We start from the raw sequence: 14377 nt of genomic DNA on the forward strand, positions 1-14377 counted from the left end.
TATTGTAAGTCCCTGGACCTCACAGCTGAACTGTTGGGCCTTGCTGCAACACAAACAGGTGTCACATATGAACACAGACTAACATTAGGGGAGGTATATATGGCAACAGATGCTAGATAAGCATACTAGACTGCTACAGCACTTGCCAATGCTAAGCTACACTTTAATATGACTATCATGCATGTGTTGTTCTGTCACACCCATGTTTATATAATGTCAGCGCTAATCCCCCCAATAGCCACTGGCCATACTACTATACAGAACACAGATAACATGGATCAGATCTTTGACATTTAATGCTGAGCTACACATTTCACAGGTATGTCCCACTGCCCACAGGTACACACAGTATTGTCCATAGCAGTAGTTAAGCAGAACATCTGTGCTGCTGCCACATATGAATGTTTCACATTATGTAGACTATTCTTCAATAACATATACTACATGCCAGTAAATACATATGTGTCACATACCTTAAATTTGTATAATTTGGTAATATTTCTTTTGCCTTTTTTCTCTCTCTGTCTGTCTCTCTCTCTCTGTCAGTCTCTGCAATAGAGTGATTGAGTTTGTTGGCATAGATTGCAGCCTGCTTTTGTAGGAATTGCACATGAGCATGTGATGGCCTCTGCACCAATTAGTGCCCACCATTTGCTAATTGCATGCAGCCTGCTGTGTAGTAATTGAAGTAATTACTGTCACAGTAACCCAGTACTATAAACTGTTGATTCATGTAGGCATGGCCCTTTCAGCTTTTCAAGATGGAGATCATCCTTGTTTGCTGTGGACATCATTGTTTAAGACAGAAGGTTGGAATAGTTCTTATATCAGAAGCAGGGGTGTATCCAGAGATTTACATTTTGTACTCAGACCTAATGTTGCTGCTTCCAGTACCCACTTGTCAGTGTAAAAATGTACTCACCCCTCAAAATGCTACCCCAAGATACATGGAAAGATGTACTTTCTTTTCAACTGTTACAATTAACTGCCATACAAATCTAGTTATTGAGATGTATTCCTTTGGCACAAGAATTGTTTGTGAACTGCTATACTGTGAATATTCATTTACTCAGTTCTAAACAGTTTGTGCTTTTTTAGTGTTGACATTAGCACAAGCTGCTCAGGAAAACTGGACACATGTCAGTACTGTGAGTATGCTTACCTACATCCTTGGTAGACCCTGCACACTCAGGTATATTCTACATTTGGGTAGGGTTGCAGAAGTACAGAGAGTGTAAGTAGTATTGTGTGGATTTTATCTTGCTGGACTTACAGGGTTGCTGTGTACGTTACTTTATCAAGGAATGTAGTCTGTCTGCGTAACTCCCAACTGTGGACCTATCCACATGTTAGCCAGAGAATAGACTTGTTATTTTTTGTCTGTGCACCACACAGGTCTTTTCAGCAATAGAGCAATGGCATTCTTACAGTTGGTTGCTACCAATACATGGCTACATCCATTTGTATTTCAGTGTTTTATTCCTACATAAGGGTATGTTTCCAAAACTCCTTCCAAAGCTATTTACACAGTGTGTAACAGCAGAAAGGATAATATCCCTCTGTGTTTCTGCCTCTGCCAGACCTCTCAATCAATCAGGGACAAATTTGAACAGAATCAGGGAAAAGTCAAGAAAAAATCAGGGACACTTTTAAAATATTAGTGCTATTAAGTTGAAACATTGAGAGAATCAGAGCATATGAATTAATACACCTTTTCTGAAGTAAAAGAAGTGTATAACTCTTAATTATTGTCAATTATTCATTAAGTGTAATTCACCACCTTTCTGCCCAAAGTCACTAGTTTTAGGAGGGATTCAGAGAGACAGAGCTAAAATTTGAGTCAAAATCAGGGACGTCCCTGAAAATTAGGGACAGTTGAGAGGTATGGCCTCTGCCCTAAACAGATATGCCAGTGTTTGTCCTGCTGTGATACTGTGTGGGGTTGTAAGGTGATGGTGTAACATTATTTCCTGCTAGAATGGCTGCTTCTCTTATCATAGTCATGTAATGTAATCCCACAACAACTGTTAGTCAACATCCACAGAACAAGTTGTGTGGTATGGTATTCCGAATTTTCATTTACATTCACTCATTCTGATGCATGATATAATTAATTAAGCACCAACTTAATGTATATCTACCGTGGCTTAGTAGTACTTCATGTTGTGTAGTGTGTGCAAGGTCTGGGGTTCGAGACTTACAGAGGTGTTTTATTTTGTTCCTGAGTAGAACAAGGGCCCTCACATACAGAGTGACTAAGGCACTTTTAAGCAGTTGTGAGCAGGTTTGCGTGGGTTTGCACAATGCCTCTCATTGCTTAGCCAAGCGCAAAACCCACGCAAACCCACTCATTACTGCTAATAGTGCTTACTCTCGCTCACCCCTGCGCTAATTTCTTTGAAAGAAAAGAAAAATGGGGAGATAGGAAAGTGGTGAAAAAGAGGCACAAAGAGGAAAAGACAGTATGGAAAATAGCTGAGGATGTGCAGGACAGGTGTAGGGAAGGTCCATAGCTGCTCATTTCTTCAACAGCAACAGCTGTGCATATGCAATAAATTTGGAGGTAGATATGAACCTTTCAACCCCTGAGAGAGGGGTGAGGACAGCAAAGTATGTTGTAATGGCAATTAAACAACATTTCATGTATCCAGTGGACATGTGTGCAAAATGGGCAGCTATGTATGGTGCATAATTTTTTTTTGGGAACAGATTGCCCTTTTTTTTCAGGTGAGAGAGGAATGTGGGGTAGGGGAAGTAGGTATATTTGGGGAGGTAGGTTGGGGAGGTAAACAGACAAGACAAACAAGATGCATCCAGGAGTGGTATATGGCACATGTGGTGGGTCAACACCTTTGATGGGGAGGGATGTTTGGAAATCACAAGCCCATGAGCCCCCAGATGGAAACAGTGGGACTGAGGTCCCCACTCATGGGCAGTCACCACTGCACCTTCACAGCCCAGAAGGTGGCTGTGATGGGGGCTGTGTAGGAGAGGCAGGCTGACCCATGAGTTGTGCCACTCGGGCCTCAAGCTGGCATAGAGGTTCTGCAACAGAATGTTCAATCTCTCTATGCACCACAGCCCGGACCGTACAAAGGGTGATAGGTGCCTCTTCACCCACACTTGCAAGGGGGGCTGAGCCCCATCCCCTGCAGCGCTTCCACCCGAAGGTGGTACAGGGCCAATAGAAGAGGAGGTCCCAGGCTGGGCACCGGATCTGCTGGTGCTAGGTGCTATGGTCAGCTGAGGTGGGACAGGTGGGTCCGCTGGGACTGGCCTTCCCATAAGAACTATGTTTTGGAGAGTTTAATAAAGATATGGGTTAGTAACAGTCAACAGCATTCCCAATTAATTATAACAGCATGCAGAAGTATTCCCATTAGCCCAACACACCAGATTTTCAACAGTTGAAAAGCAAGCATAACACATGCATATATAGGACAATAGTGGACATTACAACAGCATGCAGGTTTAATTGATGGCAACAGGCCACCAATATTGTGGTATTTTAGGGCACATGCATAGAAATAAATGCAAATATTTATAAACCAATAGGACATATGTCCCAACAAATGTTTTGAGATTAGATATACCGATTGAGGTGTGGAATTGCATTTTTTATGCACATACAGTAGGGTGGAAAAAGATAGCTCAACTACCAAGTTATATATCCTTCTAGTTTTCACTACATTCCTATTAACTGCAGTTATATGTCCCTTACATGTATTATTACACTACCCAATGCCCTTATATTGTGTAATTGGATTTTGCTAGATCATTATATACGTGAGCTGTATCTTACATACAAACTGACCAAGATGCAGATGTTACTGCAACATATTTTGAGAATTGCTCACACACACTACTGCTAAGATGGTACACTGACAGCTCTACATTCATATAATTATCTAGATATGTTCAGGTGAAAGTATCAGTTATATGTTAACAGCTTCCTACATTTCTGGCAACACACTGACATTTCTGGGGAACACAATACCAAGCTACTCATGTGCCAGATTAACCTGTACATGTTGGGCATGAACCAACAGTTGAGGGCTGTAAATATGCATAAAAGCTACTGGCACTCCCTTCATCCACATTATATGGGCCTACCCAATTGTGGGTTGACACTGCTTAATACAACACTACTATTTGTAGAATGCAACAGTACAACAACATATCAAAGAAAATGACACAGACGCACTCCAGGAATTATACATTTATTGAAGGATTATTACACCTTTATTTATTGGATTAAAACACTTTTTGAAGGCTCTCTCATTTATTTTATATAACACTACATGCAGAATAATTACTAACCTGCCTCATGACACAGCCTTTGCAGCCTATCTTCATGGGCTTGCAGATTCATAGCCCAGTCACCTGCAGCTGTGAAGTAAATGCAGTGATATTGAGACATATATTTCCATAGTATAGACAAGCATGGAAATTCTTAACTACTTAATACAATGGCTACTTACTCAGTACTGGAGCACTAGGTATCCTACGGGATTCCTGGATCCACTGGTCCAGTTCATCCCCCCTATGCCGCTTCAGGTCAGAATAATGGTGTCTGACCTCTCACCAGTCCGAGCAACACCAGTGGCACTGGTGAGATACCGGCAAAGACTGTTCCAGGCCTCTGTTTCATATTGGGTACCCTGGTACTGGCCCTGCAGGAGTCTTTGCTCATGTTTATGGATGAGGAGCCAAACCATAATTTTGGACTCCTGGATGCCCCAGCATTGCACTCTAAATCGAGTGCCCTCACCTACACCAGCCATTCTGACTGCAGAAGGAAGTTACAACCAGTTATAGCAAGTATTCCCACCTTTGGAGATCAAATATGCCTCATTCCCCACACTTATTTGTGATTGGCCAGTTTTGGAAAAGATCAGCTGTGGGCACGCCTGCTTGGCTGATGTTGGCAATGTTTAAAAGCCCTTTGATAGATATGTCTCTGTTGAAAGTGCATGTTTGTGAAATGCTATCATGGCTTAGTGGTTATGTACTGTGATTATAGTGCACAGTATCCTGATTTCGAGCCCTGTCACTGCTTTTTATTTTTCTGCTGGAGAGAACTGACTAGTTAAGGAACAGTAAAGCAGGTGTGAGCGTGTTTACCCGACTTTGCCCGACGTTGCGCTGGTTAGCTCTGAGTTGCGCAAAGGTAATCAGCAGTAATATGCTGTGAACCCGTGTTACTCCTCCTTAGCATAGCGCAGCTATGCGCAAATGTATTTAAATATGCTTAATGCTGGTAACATGTGGTTAGCTGTGCTTTATATTGCTTATAATAAGGTACTCATGCCTCAGAATGCATAAACATTTCACCTTCATATATATAATTCATGCACTACTAAATTTAACATTTCAACATTTTTTACAAAACTTATACATAACAAAATGTCAGGAAATGTTTTTGTATACAGATTTCCTACAGAAAATGGAACGTGCAGTAGTGGGACTCAAACCGGGAATGCCTCCTCTTTGTGTAAAAGCTCTAGCCACTACACTATCGCTATGTTGCCTAATTTGCATATTTTTTTCTTGTTATCCTCTTCTGGTGTCTAAGCTACTGTAACTGTAGCTAAGCAATAGGCAAACCCAGGCAAACCCACACAACTAGGCACAGCTATATCAGAAGATAAAAAAAAAACTCGTTTTATTTTTTATTCTCTTAGTTGTTTAACATATGGGGGAGTGTAGTGTTACATTGTACACATGTGAGCGGACTCGCTCATTTAAATGTGAAGTGGCGGCATTTCTTCATTGCAGGGGAGTGGATATTTGGACTGCTCGGCAGTCCGACATGCCCCCTTAAACACGTCCACGATCCATGTAAGCTTTAGAGTTGAGGCAGCGCACCCTCATTAATATGCATGGCGCACTGCCATCATACTCTTACAATGGCACTTCCATGCAAGACTAATCTAGAAGATTAGTAAATCCAGGGGATAGAATTTCATATCTCTTTTAAGAAAATTTTGCATATAATAATTTAACATATGGAGCTCAGTTGATATTGTTGGTTAAAGGTATGGGTGATAATCCAATAGATCTATCTTTATCTATTGGATTAGGAATGACTTTCATTCCATGTTTAATGGGAAATTCATATTTACTTGTATTTGATACACTATCGCTATGTTGCCTAATTAGAATTAATGTTTTATAGAAGTACTTTTTTAAAGCCTGACCAGAATTTTACCCTACTTGTAATTAAAGAAGAAAGAACATTAAATTACACTCCCAAGTTTACACATATAAAAATAAAACAAGAAACTTCAGCGTAGACAACCATGCGAGTCCAAATAAATCTCAAAAATATATTGCAGCAAAGGAGTGTTCATATAAAACGAAACCACTGAATAAAAGTGAAACGTAATTTATTGTGCACTCAGAAGGTAAGCGCTTTCACGGTTGCTTCTTCAGACCATAAAATACTGAGTATTACCTTCATTTAAAAACATTTAAAAACTCTGTTTGCCAATCATAGCATTTCATATAACGTCATTTCCTACAATGTCATTTCCTACAATTACATTATAATCATTAAAATACGTCAACTCACTAGTAGAACAAATAAATTTCAATTGTTACATACAGCATAAATATATTAATTCAATTCAAACCCGATCAGTTTCTAATATAAAATAAACCATGATAAAACAATTAGAGCATCGCTACATCACCTTCATCTGTCCCACCATAATCCACTATCCTCGAAATGCTCATAAAACTCACGCGCTACACCAATACGTGTGAGGTAATAATCTACGTATATAATGTGACATATCTATTAAATATACCTTGATGAAGTAACTAATAAATGTAGATATAAATGTAAATATAAGTGAAACTCCTATCCAGATATATGCAACCATAACAGTAAAAAGTATAAAATACCTAACTTCATGTCCTATAATGTGCAAAGGAAATTATGCCACCACTAGACTGACTACCTTAGAATAAATAGAGATGTGTATACTATTGCTCAGCTCTAAATCCGAAGTACTATATAAGAGTACATCAAAGCCACATACGGATGTAAAAATAACAGCATGTATACATATATCACTAGTGAGAGTAAAAAGTATGACATACCTGACTTCATATCCTATAATGTACAAAGGAAATTATGTGCAAAGGAAATTATGCCAACACTGGACTAACTACCTTAAAATATATGGAGATGTGTGTACTATTACTCAGCTCTAAATCCGAAGTACCATGTGAAAGTACATCAAAGCCACATACGGATGTAAAAATATAAGCATGTGTACATATATCACCAGTGGGAGGGATATAAAAGCAAGGTGAACAGTGTCACACCTATCTAACCGTAAGGCTCCTATTACGAAGAACTGGTTTTATAGTAATCCTTTCATTCAGTCCCTTGCCTACATCTGCCCGAAGGTGAATAATCCATTTCATTTCTTTCTCTTCTGTGACATTATTAACATTCCCACCCCTAACATTCGGAATGATGGTATCATTCACCATAAATTCAAACAAGTGTTTGTGTCCTGTCGGTGATATATGTATACATGCTGTTATTTTTACATCTGTATGTGGCTTTGATGTACTCTTATATAGTACTTTGGATTTAGAGCTGAGCAATAGTATACACATTTCTATTTATTCTAAGGTAGTCAGTCTAGTGTTGGCATAATTTCCTTTGCACATTATAGGACATGAAGTTAGGTATTTTATACTTTTTACTGTTATGGTTGCATATATCTGGATAGGAGTTTCACTTATATTTACATTTATATCTACATTTATTAGTTACTTCATCAAGGTATATTTAATAGATTTGTCACATTATATACGTAGATTATTACCTCACACGTATTGGTGTAGCGCGTGAGTTTTGTGAGCATTTCGAGGATAGTGGATTATGGTGGGACAGATGAAGGTGATGTAGCGATGCTCTAATTGTTTTATCATGGTTTATTTTATATTAGAAACTGATCGGGTTTGAATTGAATTAATATATTTATGCTGTATGTAACAATTGAAATTTATTTGTTCTACTAGTGAGTTGACGTATTTTAATGATTATAATGTAATTGTAGGAAATGACATTGTAGGAAATGACGTTATATGAAATGCTATGATTGGCAAACAGAGTTTTTAAATGTTTTTAAATGAAGGTAATACTCAGTATTTTATGGTCTGAAGAAGCAACCGTGAAAGCGCTTACCTTCTGAGTGCACAATAAATTACGTTTCACTTTTATTCAGTGGTTTCGTTTTATATGAACGCTCCTTTGCTGCAATATATTTTTGAGATTTATTTGGACTCGCATGGTAGTCTACGCTGAAGTTTCTTGTTTCATTTTCGCATTTACTATTTTGTTCAGCGTGGCATTCACCTACAGAAGTGTAGTTGCCGTTTTTTGCTGTGTATACATATAAAATAACATTCAATGTTATCAGAGAATATGGTATAACTACTATAATGAAAATAAAAAAAGAAGCAAAATGTTTCTTCCAACAATAACTTGAAATGGATTTAACATTCTTATCATTTAATACTGATGGATTAAATAATGCAAATAAAAGATAAACTAATTAAAATATTTAAATCTAAATAAGGCACAAGTAGTATTTCTTCAGGAAACGCATTTTAAGACTAATGATAGCTTTATTTGGAACCCTAAGGACTATACAGTCTTAGCTCGATCCTCCTATAGAACAAAGACAAAAGGAGTATCAATTCTCTGGAAGAAAAACATAATCACTCCAAAAGTTATTTATAAATATGAAGATACAGAAGGTCTACTAGAGTTTGTTATAATTAAATTTAATAACAGAATATGGACCTTAGCTAATCTGTATTGGTTCCCAGGAATAGGAGCAGGAACAGTTAAAAAAACACCTAGATTTTATTTCCAACAATTATAAAGGAAGTCTTATACTGAGAGAAGACTTTAATTGTACCTTAGAAGCTTCTGAAACCACAAAGAAGTCTTTTCGCATAGCAACTATTTCAAAATCCTTAAAAAGATGGATTGATTAATTTCATTTAATAGACACTTTTAATGTAAAAGATGATAAATCCTTATTATTTTCCCATAAAGACCATAGATTTGGAACACAAACCAGAATAGGCAAATTATTCATAGTTCAAGACTTACAAAAAAAATCCTCAACTTCTCAATAGTTCCATGCTCCTTCTCAGATCATGACTCTTTGATAATGAAGCTCCAAATAGAGTTTAAACCTTTAATCCTCTCAATTAGAATTCCATCATATATCATGAAAATTAAAGAATTCAGACCCTGGATGTTGTCCAGAACTACAATTATTTCTTGAAATTAATAATACAACAGAAATCATTAGAGTCTTGGTTTGGGACTCATTAAAATAGTATTTATTTGGTAAGACTCTTAGCTGGTACAAAAACAAAGTTAGAGAGTAGGCATCTGAATCATTAGACTTGTAAACCAGACTCTTGACAGCAAAATCTAAAAAAAAAATCAGAATTGTCCAGAAGTCAAAAAAGAAATAGAGGAATTAAATAAAAAATATAATGAAATTCTAACACACAAAACTTGTCTAGCCTTGGAAAAATTAAAAATAAACTCATTAGCCACCTCCCCCAGATATCTACATAACTTATCTACAAGATTTAAAATACAATCTCAAGCAAATAACATTAGTAGTATATATCATAAAAAGAAAGGGTAAAAAGTATCAGATATAGGAGACATCCTTGAAGCATGTTGGTTCGATTATATGGAACACTTCAAAAAAGATGATTTAGATACCAACCAAATAAACTTAGATACAAACCTTATCAATATAAAAAAAATCCAGAAAACTTAAAACTAGAACTACAAAAACCTATATCCTACAAAAAAATTGTTGACAAGATAAAAGAAAGTAAATCTAACAAAGCTCTAGGGATAGATGGTATAATTATGGAAATTTACAAACTCTTCCCTTCAACAGTAATCTTCCTTTTTCATAAAACTTTGCTAGAAGTCCAGTCAGAAGAAAAAATACCACCCTCATGGAAATATTTTCTCATAACATCAATTCTAAAAGATAATAAACCATCAGACCTTTGCACCTCATACAGACCTATATCATTACTGAATAATGATTACAAAATATTCATGTCAATCCTAGCTAAAAGAATGAAAATCCCACTTTCAAAGACAATTAATAATGATCAAACTGGATTTTTATATAACAGGCACACACATGATAATATTAAAAGGATACTTACTCTTATATATTATGTGAATAAAGAAGATAGACAAACACTTGTAATCAGATTAGACATAGAAAAGCCTTTGACTCCCTCAACTGGGAATATCTATTTAAAACTTTAGCATTAATTGAATTTCCTCCTCCCTTCATCTTATTAGTAAAAACGCATATATTAATAACTTAGCCTACATTAAATTAGGTCCTTTCACCTCAGAATCTATCCATATAATAAAAAGTACTAAACAAGTATGCCCCCTTTCTCCTATTTTATTTGATTCGGCTATAGAAATACTTGCAGAAATAATACCAATAATCCAAGAATAAAAGGAATAGAAGTCTATGACCAGTACATATCTAAAATAATGCTTTTTGCTGATGATATTTTATTAACCATATCAAACTCCAGAGAGTCATTAGGAGAGCTAGAAGAAGTAATGGAGACATTTTATATGATTTCAGGTCTACACTTTAATAGATCAAAATCAAAATTTCTATTTTTAAATAAGAAAAAAGAACTACAAGTTATAGATAAATCCATCATAGGAAAACAAGAACTTACACTAAATTATTTAGGAATAGTGTTATGCAAAAATATAAACAAAACAATATTAATAAATTATAAAAACATGATGAAAAGCAATAAAAATATATATAGAAAAGTAGAACAAAATTATATTAACTTTTGAAGACAGATTGCAATTAATAAAAATGGTCTTATTGCCAAAAATACTATATGTAGCATTAGCAATACAGTTAATTCCTGAAAGATGCATTCTTAAAGAAATAACTCATGTTTAATAAAATTTTTATGGTATCCCAAAAAGAATAGAGTAGCTCTAACTCATCACATTAGACCCTGGAAACAAGGAGGATTGAACTTCCCAGAAATAGAAACATATATAAAAGCATATGTGCTTAAAACTACAATAGACTGGATAAACCCAAATTATTTTGCCAACTGGAAAGAATTAACAACGGCTATATAAACAAATGAATTTAATCTGTTAAAAAAATTTTAATAGTAGACAATTAAACAAACCTTGTTACATACTATGCATAAGTATACAATATAATATAACAAAACCTTCTAAAACAACACAGATTAATCATTACACCAATTCCTTTAGGAAACTTATCAAAGCAAACATAGATCTAAAACTTTGGTTTGACCTTTTAATCCCATTTACCATCATTAAGAATTTTCCTCACAAAATATATAGGGAAACAATAACCTCCTGGGAACAAACGGGATTCTTATGCTGGTTTCAATGTATAAATAAATTAAATGTTTTAGATATACATATGATAAAAACTGCTTACAATATACCAACACAGGACTGATTAACCTTACAAAGCATTCTAATGTACACTCAAGATTTATGCAGATTAATTAATAATTCCTCATTTAAAGATATTCCAAATCTAATAAGTTTTCTGTATGAATTTATATATAATAGTTGTGAAAAGAAAAATTCCATTTCAAATCTATATAAAGAGTTAATAACATATAAAACAATTCCCAAACCATCATACTGGCAGTTCTTAACAAAAGGTCAGTCATTGCAGTTAACAGAAGAAATTAAAACTAACATCTTACTCTCAGTTAATTACACCTCTAACACACTGTACTGGAAAATATTTAACTGGAAATACTTACATAGAGCATTTTTAACACCAGACAGAATTAAAAAGATCAGTACTACTACAAATGTTTTCTGCTGGAGGTGTGAAAAGTCAAATAAAGCAGACTGGATTCATATTTTTTATGAATGTAATAAAATTAAATCATCTTGGAATGGAATCAATCATTTTTTACAAGCTTTATTTAATGAATGCTTTACCTTAACTAAAGCATTGATTATACTAAATGTAAATGAAGGTCCCTACCGGAATAAGACAAATATGTATTTGTTATGGACAATACTTGCTATATCTAGGAAATGCATAACCAGAAGGTGGAATTCAAATAACCCCCGACTTTGGAAAAGTTCTACACTTTAATGAAGACAACTGCATCGATGGAAATAAAAATCAAAGAACTACGAATCTATCCCAGGCCATTGGTAAATAAACCTTGGAAGAAAGTTATATCTTTGTTGGACATTCTGCAATAATCAATATTGTATCTCTGATAACTGATCTGTTAATTCTATATTTAGTAACATACAGTGTATATAACTGAAAGTCAGGCCATTGTAAATATTTTATATAGCTGTTTAAAATGATATTTAAAAATATTATGTAAATGTTATTTTAATTGAAAAATTTTTGTGGGGAAAAAAAATGTATTTGTTGGGCAAAACCAGTTCAAGTAATGTTATAAGAATCTGGATTTCTATACTGGAAAAATCATTCACTGGGGTCAAAGAAGAGACATAAACCATTCTATGTCTATGGTGTGAGGTATAACAATAAATAAATTGACTACATCCACCGTAATAAATAAAATATTTTCATCAAAGGCTACTGAGTTCAAATTTGCCAATAAATACCATGAACCTTTCAAAATGTGCATTTTTGTATTAAACAACCCTTTGCATTTCCTGTCAATATATTTGGCCAAAGGCTGTGTTTTTGAATTATTTGCTGCAACAATGGGACTAAGGGTGGGGTTCATTTTGACACTTGTAAATTTTTGATATCCAAACATCAGAAGGGACAAGAGGGTTAGATGCTTTAAGATGTTGTAGTATTTTGTAATTCATAGCCCCTTGTAATATTAAATCATTAAGAATGAAATCCAGCTTGTTGCAGAAAATATTGATTTCATTTCTTGATACTCTTCTATAAGTTGATTCATCTATCAACAAAAATATTTTACTTGAATAGTCAATGTTATCCATAATCTAGTTTATAATCCAGATGTTTCTATTTCCAATAAGATCAGTTAAGCAGCGTTTCTCACTTACTGTAAGGTTCATCATAATCTTAATTCTCTGTTTAGATCATTCTCTAAACTGATTCTCATAGATCCTCTCAAATACTGCTACCCAAGGATTCACTGGTGGCACAAAAACAATCTTTCAAGTAAAACATACAGAACTTTCAAATGCAGCCATAAGTTGGATAGAGAAAAGAGGCTTAAGATATAAATTCCTAGTAAAAAGCTGAAGTTGTATCAAAGCTTTCATTACGTCTAGTTTAAAACGAGGAACATAATTGAAATCCTTTTTAAAAACATCAAAAGCTTCATCAGATACACTCTCAGTAGACAAATTTAAAATACTGAAGGAATTTTTAGTTAATAACTCAGTCCTTCCAAAACATCCACATGGACAAATACTTAGTGTCAACATCATTACTTCTGTCTGATGTTACCAGTTTATCAATGACAAAAAATATAAATGTCTTAAAATCAATACAGTCTAACTGGTGTATTCAGGGCAATGGTAGATGTATTCTTTTATATGCCATATACATGTTCTCTTATCATGTCTTTAAATTTTCTATTGGTTTTGCCAACATACAATGCATCACATACAATGCAGGTGGCTAAATAGACTACCCTAACACTGTTACAATTACATCTAACTGGACATACAAGTGTCCTGTCAAAGCTCACTGCCACACCAAAGGGTTCTTCATGAATATGGACAAATGACACTCGAGAATTCAGTCTTTGTCCATCTGCAGGTTACTCACTTTCAGATTAAAAAAATACAGCAATTTAAAACAGACATGAATGTGACAGCTTTTACTTATTTATTTTTTAAATCTAGGGTTACAAATCCATTTTTACTACCAAAATTAGATTTGATTTGTTTTTTTTATTTTATTATATTTGGTAAAATAAAATTCTGTGCCAGATGTGAAATTTTCCATTCTTTTAATCTTGAAGTAGGAAGACAAAAATGAATATGGTGAATACAGAGGTTTTCTTCTTCTCCTTCTCCTTCTTCTTCTTCTTCTTCTTCTTCTTCTTCTTTCAGCTGTTCCTGTTAGGGGTCATCACAGTGGATCATCTGTTTCCATTTCTTCCTGTCCTTAGCATCTTGCTCTGTCACACCAAGCACCTGCATATCCTCTCTCACCACATCCATAAACCTTATCTTAGGCCGTCCTCTTTTCCTCCTACCTGGCAGCTCCATCCTTGGTATCCTTTTCCCAATATACCCAGCATCCCTCCTCAGCACTTGTCCAAACCAACGCAA

This window comes from Protopterus annectens, chromosome 5.part0 (assembly GCF_019279795.1).
Source record: "Protopterus annectens isolate FY-2018-M chromosome 5.part0, PAN1.0, whole genome shotgun sequence".
Taxonomy (NCBI): domain Eukaryota; kingdom Metazoa; phylum Chordata; order Ceratodontiformes; family Protopteridae; genus Protopterus; species Protopterus annectens.